At 45.3% G+C, this 12,673-nt stretch overlaps 1 pseudogene; it reads right to left on the bottom strand.

Moving 5' to 3' along the window:
• Window positions 1-418: 418 nt before the first annotated feature.
• Window positions 419-2,743, bottom strand: LOC121486968 (annotated as a pseudogene).
• Window positions 2,744-12,673: the final 9,930 nt, after the last annotated feature.

The following is a 12,673-nucleotide window of genomic DNA, read 5'->3' as shown; positions in this document are numbered from 1 at the left end:
GAAGTAGAGGAAGATTTGTTTTTTCCCTCAAAAGACTTTTAATAATGCACATTAAAAAAAATGTTCATCTTACAAACTGCTCTGCAACCCAAATATACAATAGCTTGGAAAACAACATGTAGAAAACAAAAGCCAGGGGCGCCTGGGTGGCTCAGTCGGTTGACTGTCTGCCAGGGTCCTGGGATGAAGTCCTGCATCAGGTCCTCTGCTCAGTGAGGAGCTTGCTTCTCCCTTTCCCTCTGCCTCATCCCCCCACCCCCGCTCATGCTTGTGCTCTATCTCAAATAAATAAAATCTTAAAAAAAAAAAAAAGAAAGAAAGAAACAAAGAAAGAAAGAAAGAAACAAAGAAAGAAAGAAAAAGAAAACAAAAGCCAATGTAAAAAGACAGACTAAAACAGCTAGAACAGTACAGGTTTTTACGGCTCTGATTTCAGTTTTCCTACTGCATCATCAATGTCAGAAATCTGCTCTTTCACCTGGCTCAGGATTTTTTTTAAAAATGCCTTTTTTTCCAGATTTCATTTCACCTTATGGATCCATCCATTATTATTTAATATCACTTAGGACTTTCCTTCTAAAGTCCCGAACACTGGCGTACCTCATTTTCCCCTGTCTGAAACCTTTTCATGTCTGCTGCTGCTGGTCTGCTCAGAGGATGGCAGGGCTCTCGAAGTTTCACCCGTCTTTTGCTTCTTCACAGGTTTTTCTGGAGTAACTTGCTTTTCCTTCTTTAACTTCTTGTCAACCTCACTGTCAGAATCACTGCCAGAAGCTTGAAGAAACAGGTTCCTTTGATTTAGGCCTTGCTCTGTTCCTGCAGCCGAACTGCCTTCTGCTTGCCTGCTTGCAACGGACAGGGAACCCAGAGTCACGGAAGCCCCTAGAGAAAGATCTCTTTCTTTCTTTCTTTCTTTTTTTTTTTTTTTAAGATTCTACTTATTTATTCATGAGAGACACAGAGAGAGAGAGAGAGAGAGAGAGAGAGAGAGAGGCAGAGACACAGGCAGAGGGAGGAGCAGGCTCCATGCAGGGAGCCCGATGCGGGACTCGATCCCGGGACTCCAGGATCACACCCTGGGCCAAAGGCGGTGCTAAACCGCTGAGCCACTCAGGCTGCCCCCTAGAGAAAGATTTCTTAAAATAATTCACAAAAAGCACAAACCTCAAAAGAAAAGATCGATAAATTTGCCTTAAATTAAAACATAAAGCTTCTGCACATCAAAAACAACAACAACAACAAAAAAAAAAAAAAAAAAAACAAGAGGAAAAGGCAAGCCAGACACAGGGAGGAAGATATTTACAACACATGTAACCCACAGAGGGTTAGTAACTGGAATTTATAAAGGAGTTTCTTACTCTCACTAAGAAAAAGATCACCTCATATAAACTCATAAAAACAAAGTGATAAAAATGAGCAAAGGATACGAATAGGCAATTCGAAGAAGAGAAACCTAGATGGTTAGTGATCTCAAACTTAGTAGTGATCATGGAAATGCAAATTAAAGCTAGAATTAAGTATGATGTCACACCCATCAGATTGGGGGGAAGGGAGTGAGAATAGCAAGTGTTGATGAAAATATGGAACAGGGGACACCTGGGGGGCTTGGTGGTTGAGCATCTGCCTTCAGCTCAGGTCCTCATCCCAGAGTCCCAGGATCGAGTCCCGCGTCGGGCTCCCTGCGTGGAGCCTGCTTCTCCCTCTGCCTGTGTCTCTGCTTCTCTGTCTCTCCCTGTGTCTCTCATGAATAAATAAATAAAATCTTTAATAAAAATATGGAACAACAAGAAATCCTTCTGCACTGCCTGTGGGAAGACAGATCGCTACGACCACTTGGAGGACCTTTGATCACACTTAGGTGTTGAAGATGTGTACGAGCTGTGACTGGATGATCCCATTCCTAGATGGTGGAGGAGGGGGAACGTATAAGAATGTTTATAGCATCATCGTTTATAATTATGGAAAACTGGAACCAATCCAAATGTCTATCAACAAAAGAATGGCTAAATGTTGAAAACTCAATGCAGGGCCGTGTGGGTGGCTTAGTCGGTTAAGTGTCAGAAGTGATAGATGTAGGGGTGCCTGGGGATTTAGTCAGTTAGGTGTCCGACTCTTGGTTTCTGCTCAGGTCATGATCTTGGGTTGTGGGATCCAGCCCAGCATCAGGCTCTGCCCTCAGCATGAATCTGCTTGAGATCATCTTTCCCTCTCCCTCTGCCCCTCCCTCTGCTCACTTTCTCTCTCTCTCTCTCTCTCTCTCTCTCAAATAAATCAATAAGGGATGCCTGGGTGGCTCAGTGGTTGAGCCTCTGCCTTCAGCTCAGGTTGTGATTCCGGGGTTCCGGGATCGAGTCCCGCATCGGGCTCCCTGCATGGAGGCTGCTTCTCCCTCTGCCTGTGTCTCTGCCTCTCTCTGTGTCTCTAATGAATAAATAAAACCTTAAAAAAATAGAAGAAATCAATAAGATCTTTAAAAAAAAACCTCATAACGCAATAGATTTTATTGTGATAACATACACATAACATAAAATTTACTATTTTAACTATTTTAAATGTACATTTCAGTATATTAAATACATTCACACTTGTTTTTGAAAATCATGATTCCATTTATCTTATTTTATTATTTTTTTAATTGAAGTGTGGTTGGCATACAATATCATATTGGTTTCAGGCGTACGACATAATGGTTCAGCACGTATATACATCACGGAATGCTCACCACAGTAAGTGTAGTCACCATCGGTCGCCATACGGTCCTTACACTATAATGGACTATATTCCCTGTGCTAAGTATATTCACGTTGTTCTGCAGCCATCACTACCATCCGTTTCCAGAACCTTGTTATCATACCAAACTGAAACTCTATAGCCATTCAACAGTAGCTCTCCTTTACCCCGCCCCCAGCCCCTCAAAACCACAGACTATCTTCTTTCTCTATGGATTTGACCATTCCATGCCTCATCTAAGTGGAGCTGAACAATATTTGTTTTCTTGTATGCGGTTATCTCATTTAGCACGATGTTTTCAAGATTTATCCATGTTGCAGCACGTATCAGGGTCTCCATCCTTTTTAAGACAATAATACAATAATATTCCCTTGTATGCATATACCACGTTTTGTTTACCCACTCACTACTGGTGGATATTTGGCGCTGTTATTGTTCAAATAACTGCTTGAGTCTCTGCTTTCCGTTCTTTTGGTATATACTTAAAAGTGAAATTGCATCATATGGCAATTCTATTTTTATTTTTATTTTTTTTAATTTTTTAAATTTATTTATGATAGTCACACAGAGAGAAAGAGAGAGAGGCAGAGACACAGGCAGAGGGAGAAGCAGGCTCCATGCACCGGGAGCCTGATGTGGGATTCGATCCCGGATCTCCAGGATCGCGCCCTGGGCCAAAGGCAGGTGCCAAACCGCTGCGCCACCCAGGGTTCCCTATTTTTATTTTTTAAAGAGAAAAGAAAAAAGAGCCACAGTCCTGTTGTGCACGGTGGATGTACTATTTCACATTCTTCTCCTAATGCCATTCTATATAGTAATTGAAATAAATGATGAGAATTAGCTATAGAGCATGAAACCTACACAGGTCATTCCCTCATCCTTGAACCTTCTCCCTTCCCACTCGGTGCTCCACCTGAGTAAACCCTACTCCTCTTCTGAGTTTTGGCATAAGCAGTATCCTAGGAAGTCTTTGCAGCACACTCCCACCCCCACTTCCGAGGCCCCCGGTAGGTCCCCCTCCTCTGTTTCTCCCTCTCGTGGTAATCTTGTATTATAATTGTCCATTTGTGTGTTTCTTACTACTAGACTGAAGCTTCTGGAAGGCAGAACTGGGTCTGTCTTGTTCATTGTTGAATCCTCAGTGTTCGCTTCGTATAGGTGTTTAAATAGTACTGTTAAATCAATTAATGAGTTTTAAAGATATGACAAAGTGAGAGAAAGCATTTATAGTCCTGAGAACCCTTCAGTCTTTCTGTGTCCCCCACAACAGAGGCCGTTAGAAAGGGAAAGGATATTCCCCATTTCATAGCATCCAGAATCTCTGAGATGGAAGGAACTTCTGTGGCTCGCTGTGTCCAGCCAATCTCCACCATGGCCTCCCTGAGAACTGGTTTTCCAGCCTGGTCTGAGAGCTTCCAGAGAATCACCACGTGGTTAGGCTCGCACAGCCCCATGTTACAGAAATCCCGACATCTCTGAATACGTCCACTACGTTCCGGTTGGAGGGACACTAGAGTAGGAGCCAGGAGGCCAAGGCTCTCACCTCAGCTCTACGACAACTGAGCTGCGCGAACTCGTGGTGCTTCTTGCCTTCTCTGGGCCTCAGTATCCTTATCTATAAAATGGCAGTGGTGGGGTGGTGGGGGGTGGTGGTAATTCAGATTAGATGATCACCAAAATCCCCGACAGCAGTATCATTCTGGTTTCTCTGATTCTAGCTTCTCTGTTCCTCCCACAGGTCCGGAAGCCCCAGGAGATGGGAAAAATATATATATATTTTTTCCTGTATTACCTCTGCTTGGACAGGCTATTCCAAGCAGCTGGGACACCTGTGCCACTATCTTGGTGCCACACCCCTGCCTTCTGCCAGTGGCTGCCCAGGTGTGAGCTTCGCACCTCCCCAGGGATGCAGATACCAAACGAGCTTCCTGGGATGGGTAAGTATTAAAGACTTGGCCTTGGTCCTTGAAACACTCTGTCTCTGCTCAGTGCCTGCAACCATGTGTCTGGTTCTCCTCCTCCTGCTGTGGTTGAGCCCCGTGGCCCCAAACCAGGAGACAGGTGAGGAGCCTGTCCAGCAGGTCAAAGAGACCTCTAGTCCCTTTCATTCATTTATTCATTCAGTCATTTGTGTTCCCGGCATGATTTACCTCCTAGGGGCTAATGTTCACTAATTCATTAATCCAATAATTCATTTCCTCGGAACCTTCCTGTGCTTTAATGTGGCTTCTCTGTGAATCCAACCACCTTCATATTCCTAAGATGTCCTTGGCTGATTAGCTTGGGAAGGTTGGGGAGTCAGTGGAGTGTCCCAAAGCGATTCCTGCCAGTAGAGGCAGCAGGGAGTTCTAGAACGTGCACTGGGGCAGGGGAGACAGGAGGGAAGGTGATGTGACAAGCCTAGACCCAGACTCAAGGGGTGACTGCCAGGCACAACCCATTTGTTTTGTTTGCTATGATATCCAGGAAATGTGATGGGACGATAAAGTTGTATTTACTAGAATGTCTTTTATGAGGAAACAAAATGCCACTGGTTAGAATACTTTTGGTGGGAAGGGGGGGGCATGCTTAAGTAACAACGGATAGGTCATTAAATTGCTTTATGGAAAGGACTTGAGGGGGGAGCGTGGGGCTACAGTTTTCCTGAGCAGGATTTACACATGTGGGGCTGGGGCAGGATCACTGGGAACTGCAGAGCGGAGGCGGAGGCTGCCTGGGGTCTCCTTTCCACGCCCTCCCTCAGCACACTTGCTCTCTTCTCTATAAAACTGTTAGATACTTTCCAGAATTGCTGTGGAGGGGCCCAAGCTCTTAGCAGGTTCCATTATTAGGTTCCTCACCCACGCCTGTCTGGGCCCCACAGCCTGTCACTGTTACGAGCCTCTTGGTCTGAAGCCACCAGGATGGTCACAGAGTCACTTGAACTATGGCCTCCTCACTAGAAGCCGGTTCCCGATGGGCTCACTGCTCCTCCACCAAATCCCGTGGCTCTCTCCTCTTACCTGTGGTACAGCGTGGCCATGCTCTGGTGACTCAGTTTGACGACGCTGTTCACTAGACTGAACTCCTGGAAGGTGCTTCTTGGCAGGGTGTCATGGGGCAGGGCACTAGAGTACATGTCCATCATCCACCGTGGTACCTGGTTCAGAGAGTCACTCAATAGAATAAAATGAATGAGTGAATGAATGAATGAATAGGTATTTGGTCTCTCATTATGCGGTCGTTGTTAAGATAGAACCAGTCAGGACTGGTTGCAAGCTATAACTGTCTCCTGACCTTGGACACTGTGGGAGCCCAAGCGCAATTCAAATCTTTTATTATTTTTTTATTTTATGTTATTTTTCAGATCTTTAATTTTTTTTAATTTTTATTTATTTATGATAGTCACAGAGAGAGAGAAAGAGAGAGAGGCAGAGACACAGGCAGAGGGAGAAGCAGGCTCCATGCACTGGGAGCCTGACGTGGGATTCGATCCCGGGTCTCCAGGATTGCGCCCTGGGCCAAAGGCAGGCGCTAAACCGCTGCGCCACCCAGGGATCCCTTTTTTTCAGATCTTTTAAATCAAATTAAATTTAGATTATTTGACTAGAACTACAGTGACGCATTTCCTGCCTTGGATGGGCTGGTAGGGAAGGCAGACATACACCTCCAGAAAGAAGGCTGTAATAACAGATAGGGATTAATGCAATGTTAAAAGCTAAAATCAATAGGTTTTAAGAGTAAAAGGAAAAAGTTAATCCCAGTAAATGTAGTTAATCCCTTCCCTCCCAGTTGGGGGCATGTAGGAAGGCCTCTCAGAATAGATAAAATTTATTAAACAAATGTTTAAATTATAGAAATGTTTAAATACACAGAAAGAATAGTAGAATAAACCCAATATTCTCATTGGATAATTTAAAATTATCAACATGGGCAGCCCCAGTGGCCCAGCGGTTTGGCGCCACCTTCAGCCCCAGGGTGTGATCCTGGAGATCTGGGATCGAGTCCCACATCAGGCTCCCTGCGTGGAACCTACTTTTCTCCCTCTCCTTCTGCCTGTGTCTCTGCCTCTCTCTCTCTCTCTCTCTCTCTCTCTCTCTCTCTGCCATGAATAAATAAATAAAATCTTTAAAAAATAAAAATTAAAAGTAAAATAAAATAAAATAATCAACATTTTGCCTAACTTCTTATCCACCATATTAAAAAATATATCCACAATACCTCATGAAAGCTGAAATAATTAAAATAATTACATACTACCATTTAATACCTACTCATATTTCTCCAATTCTCAAAAAGACCTTTTTGCAATTGGCTTATCCAATCAGGATCCAAACAAGGTCCACAAGTTATATGTGGACCTTCCTCCGCCCGGGCCGTTCCTTTTCTAGATCTCGTACAGCTAAATTATCTTGTCATTTGGAGAGAAGGTCCCCTTTCCAGAGAGGCCTGCCTGAAGACTTGCTTGCAGCTAGCCTCCGTCTCATCCCATTCCTCTTCCATTGATTGTATTTATCACTCTTTAGATGAACTTCGTTTATGTAATTAATTTTTTTTTTTTTTTTTTTTTTTTTTTTTTTACTAGCGCAATGATCCTGTCTCCCGTGAGAGTAGGGACCTCTCTTGCCTTCTGCACTTCCGTAGGCCTTACACCACGCCTGGCATACACTTGTCGAACGAAGGCATGCACTTTCCCTCCTCCAAATACTGCATGTTATACTTTCCTTACATGTTTTCCCTCCTCCTCTATGCGATTAGCTTCTGGGATGGGGGGCAGTGATTCAATCTTCTCCCTCACAATGCCTAGGAGGGGCCTGGGCTCCAGTAAGTCTTCCCTGAATGCATATATAAAAATAAATGGTGCAGAGGCAAAAAAAAAAAAAAAGGTATATTTTTGGTATATACTGGTATATTTCTTTTTTTTTTTATTTCTTTTTAATTTATTTATTTATGATAGTCACACAGAGAAAGATGAGAGAGAGGCAGAGACATAGGCAGAGGGAGAAGCAGGCTCCATGCACCGGGAGCCCGACGTGGGACGATCCCGGGTCTCCAGGATCGCGCCCTGGGCCAAAGGCAGGCGCCAAACCGCTGCACCACCCAGGGATCCCTATACTGGTATATTTCTTAAGCCCCTTCAAATCTATCAATCCCCTTTTCCTTTGTCTTCAAGCTGTTTTTTTTTAAATTATTGAATAAACCAGGTGATTTGTTCTGTAGAATGTCCTACACTCTGGATTTATCTGATTGAACCCATGTGGATGACCCTCTGTCCCCTGCATTTGCTGAAACCTGGTAATTAAGGTCCATTTCTTCTGTCAAGAATACACTATTCTTCCTGTTGCATCCCAAAGAAGACACCCGAAGTCCAGTGGTCCCACCTTGCTATGTTAACCTTGATCGGCCAGATGCATCTGTTGTAGGTCCCTTATAAACATTCCCCCGCAACCTTTCTCCAGTGGCTTTAATCCCGGCGTTGATTGTTGCTTAGATCCAATTTTCTTATGGGTCACCGAATGCTGGCTTTCTAGCCCTGTCACTCCTTCCGCATTTCTTAGCTGCAATTCTTCTATAAAGACTTTTCCCTTGTCAACTACTTGGCTTGTATGGAAAGGCTGGATAAATGTTTAATTCCTCATTTACCATTTTCAGGATAATGAGCCTGTTCCTTAGCAACCCAGGGAAGAATGAATTTAAACATGACCTTGAAGGAGAAGAATGCTTGCCTTTAGTGGCTATGGGAGGGAAGCGCTCACACAGAGGAGACAGCTTGAGCAAAGACTCCAGAGCAGCAGTATGCAGGGTGGTGTTTTGTTTTGTTTTGTTTTGTTTTGTTTTGTTTTTTAATGCAGGGTGTTTAGAGAGTGGCAGAGATCGGTAGCAAGTGTAACAACAGGTTGTGTGAATGAGAAGTCCGGTGCGGAAAAAGCTGGGAGGCAGTCAGAATTGTCGGTTCTCCTCCCAGTTCTGTCGCCCACTCAAGCATGACCTTTGGAAAATGGCTTTTCCATTTCTAGATCAGTGGCTTTTAAACTTTTCTGGTCACAATTCACATTAATGAATATATTTTACACGGTGATTCAGAGCACACATACATGTATATAAAAACAAAAATTTCAAAAAAGAACTCCAAATAACTTATATATACAATGTATGTAGATATATTCCATTCCATTCCATTCCATTCCATTCCATTCCATTCCATTCCATTCTCTTCCATCCATTTTGCTCCATTCCATCTTACTAGAATAAATGCCAGTCGTGACCACTGAATTGATTTCTGACTCACATATGGGCTACAACTCTTGTTTGGGAAATCTCTAGGGCTTTTTTCCATATCCAGTCCTCTTTGATCCATCCTGGTATTGGTGACAACCTGGCACTGAACCAGGAACTTGGGAAGAGGGATGATGTGAGAAGGGGAACTAATCATTTGCAGGAGGCTCCTTGCCCAACAAGAAGCAGAAGCCAGGCCAAACTCAGAGGCCACCCCCCCACCCCCACCCCACCCCCGCCCCCAGCCTGGCCTGCCGTCACCTTGAGAGGTCTGACCTCCCAGGCTACTGCTCCCCTCTCGCCCGACACCTGCTGGTGCCTGTTTCCATAACAGGCCTGGCTGACCACACCTAGCCCCACATCCTCTCAGGAGCCTGTTCCTTGTTGATCTTGTCAACTTTGGAAGGCCCTCAAGTTTATCCATAAACAAAGCCCCGCAGGTGCTAAGCTGACAGGAGGTGATTGGGTAGGTCAAGGTAAAGCAGAGAAAGAAGAGCACTGAGAGTCCTGGGTGTGAGAACCCCTGGGGCTCGTTCCCCCCTGAGCCACTGACTCAGCACCTGGGCCACATCCCTACCTCCAATGCCTTGCTTCCCCCTTCCCTTAAAGAAGACAACCCCCCTCACTCTGTAGTGGGTGGGCAGTAGTCAGATATGATCCAAGTGAGCAACTTGGGAAAATGGTTAGAATTAGGGTTGATGAAACCGCTTTGTGATTAGGGACCATGGCGACCTTCCTCCAACTCTGTGGGGTTTTTCTCTGTCCCTCTTGTCACACTTCCATCTGTCGTTTTCTTTATTGCTTCTCTTTCTTCCTTGCCGCCACATCCCTGCCAGCCTCCTCTTGTCTCTCTTCTCTCTCGGTCCCTCTTTCTCTGAGCTCCGTCTCACTCTTGTGCCCCTCTTTAGTAACAGCTTTCCTGAGATATAATGCCTGTAACATCAAATTCATCCTTTTAAAGGGTACACTTCAGTGGCTTTTAATGTGTTCACAGAGTCGTGCAAAAAAACACCATTGTCTAATTTCAGAACATTTCTTCACTCCCCAAAAGTGGCCCTGTACCCTTTAGCAGTCACTCCCTGTTCCCCATACCACCTGGCCCCTGGCAACCATTAATCTACTTCCCGTCTCTGTGGGCTTCCCTGTGGTGCACATTTCGCATAAATGGAATCCTACAATATGTGGGCATTTGTCACAACTGCTTTCCTTAGCATATCGTTTCTAGGTTCATCCACGCTGTCGTGTGTCTCAGGACTCCATTTCTTTTTATGGCTGAATAGTATCCCACTGTGTAGGGGTACCATGGTTTGTTTTATTTTTATTTTATTTTATTTTTTAAAGATTTTATTTATCTATTCATGAGAGACGCAGAGACACAGGCAGAGGGAGAAGCAGGCTCCCTGCAGGGAGCCCAATGTGGGACCCGATCCCGGGACCCCAGGATCACGCCCTGAGCCAAAGGCAGGCGCTCGACTGCTGAGCCACCCAGGCGTCCCCCATAGTTGTGTTATCCATTCATCAGCTGACAAACATTTGATTTGTTTCCACTTTGGGGTACTTATGAATAATACTCCTTTGAACATTCATGTACAGGTTTTTATGGGGACTGTGTTTTCATTTCTCTTCTGGGTTTATTTTCATATACTCAGAAATGGGCTTGCTGCATCATATGGTTTTCACTCTGTTAAACATTCTGAGGATCTGCCAAACTGTTTTTTTCTGTTTTCCAGAGTGGCTGTGCCATGCTTCAATTCCAACAATGTGTGGGGTTCCGATTTCTCCACATTCTCACCAACCCTTGTTTCCTAAAGGGTGTGAAGTGGTACCTCATTGTGATTTTTGACGTGCATATCCTTGATAACAAATCTTGTTGAGCATCCTTTCATGTGGCCATTGGCTACTGGTATATCTTCTTCAGATATATCCTTTGCCCATTAGAAATTGGGTTATTTGTCTTTTTTTTTCTTGGTTTACATATTCTGGATAAAATTCTCTTATCATATGTGTGACTTGCAGGTAATTTCTCCCATTCCATGGACTGGCTTTCCACTTTTTTGATATTATCCTTAGAAGCACAAAACTTTAAAATTTTAATCGAGGGCAGACCTGGTGGCGCAGCGGTTTAGTGCCGCCTGTAGCCTGGGGTGTGATCCTGGAGACCTGGGATCGAGTCCCACGTCGGGCTCCCTGCATGGAGCCTGCTTCTCCCTCTGCCTGTGTCTCTGCCTCTCTCTGTCTCTGTCTCTCATGCATAAATAAATAAAATAAAAATTAAAAAAATAAAAATAAATAAAATTTTGATCGAGTCCATCGTGTTTTTTCTTTTGTTGTTTGTGCTTTTGGTGTCATATCTGGGAAACTATTGCTTAGTTCCAGGCCCTGATGATTTACATCTACGTTTTCACCTAAGAGTTTTGTGGTTTTAACTCTTACATTCAGGTCTGCGATCCACTTTGAGTTATTTTTCTGTAAGATGTATTTATTTATTTGAAAGAGAGAGGGAGCAGATGGAGGGGCAGAGGGAGGAGGGGAGAGGATCCTCAAGCAGACTTCCTGCTCAGTGAGGAGCCCAACTCGGGGCTCGATCTCTCGACCCTGAGATCATGACTTGAGCTGAAACCAAGAGGTGGACGCTCAGTTGACTGAGCCACCCAGGTGCCCTACATCTCTCTCTTTCTCATGTCCCTTCTCTGCAGGCAGCTGCTCCCAACCGCAGCCCGTCTGCTGCCCCGGATCAGACACCATCGCAGGAAAGGAAGCTGCTGTGTGATGAATCCTGCCACGTGGCATCAGACTGCTGCCCAGGCCACCGTGCCCCCTGCCACTCAGGTAATCACACACCAGCTCCTTCCCACCCGGCGGGGCTGGGTGCTGTGATGGACAGAGGCGGCCCATCCACGCGCCTCAGGCCAAGGCCCAGGTATGGACTGGAAGGCCCCGGAGGTGCCTGACAATTCTGGGATCCTGACATTTTGTCCATTTCATGTCAAAAGTGCCCACATTCCTCCCAGCTTTGTCCCCCCTTCCCCCCCGCCTGCTGCTCCCCTCTGAGCTACTTTCCCAAGATGCCCACAGGAAGAGCTTAATCTGGTGGTTGGGGATCAGGGTGGGAAGTGGGGCGATGGGGTTCCCCCCAACAGCCCTTCTATCTCTTGAAATACAGATGCCTCTTGACCTGCCCATGTAGACTTTCGAGGGGTTTGCAGAGTGGGGGCTGAGGAGGTTAGGCAGCTGGAGGGGGCCCCCTGGGTCGGCGAGGGCCTTATCACTGGATCCGGTGGGCTTGTCTCCTGGCTTCTGTTCTGTGTTCTTCCACATTGGCTCAACCAGAGGAAAATGGAAATCTGTGATTTTTGTAAACACATTTAAATCAGCCACACAGATTATAAAACATAAATTTGGCTCATGGAATTCATCGTTTGTGGTGGTTACAATGAATAGAGCAAACATTTCTTGAAAGTGGAATATGAGAACCTAGCACTTCTTTGGCTAAGTGATCCCTGCGTCCTTCCTCAATATTCCTTCCCAGGCACCATATCACTGCCTGTAAGTCCCAAAATAGCCTGGTCTGAGCCCTGTGGCCTCACGCCTGCCCACCTCTCTTCCTAGAGTGAAAAGAGAGGGAAGGGGGACCTTCCTCTGGTGGGTTGGGACTGGCGTCCCAGGAGTTTCCTTGTGTGAGGATTTC

This window comes from Vulpes lagopus, chromosome 1 (assembly GCF_018345385.1).
Source record: "Vulpes lagopus strain Blue_001 chromosome 1, ASM1834538v1, whole genome shotgun sequence".
NCBI lineage: Eukaryota > Metazoa > Chordata > Mammalia > Carnivora > Canidae > Vulpes > Vulpes lagopus.
Note: the sequence above shows the minus strand (reverse complement) of the source record. Positions and strands in the feature narration are given on the sequence as shown.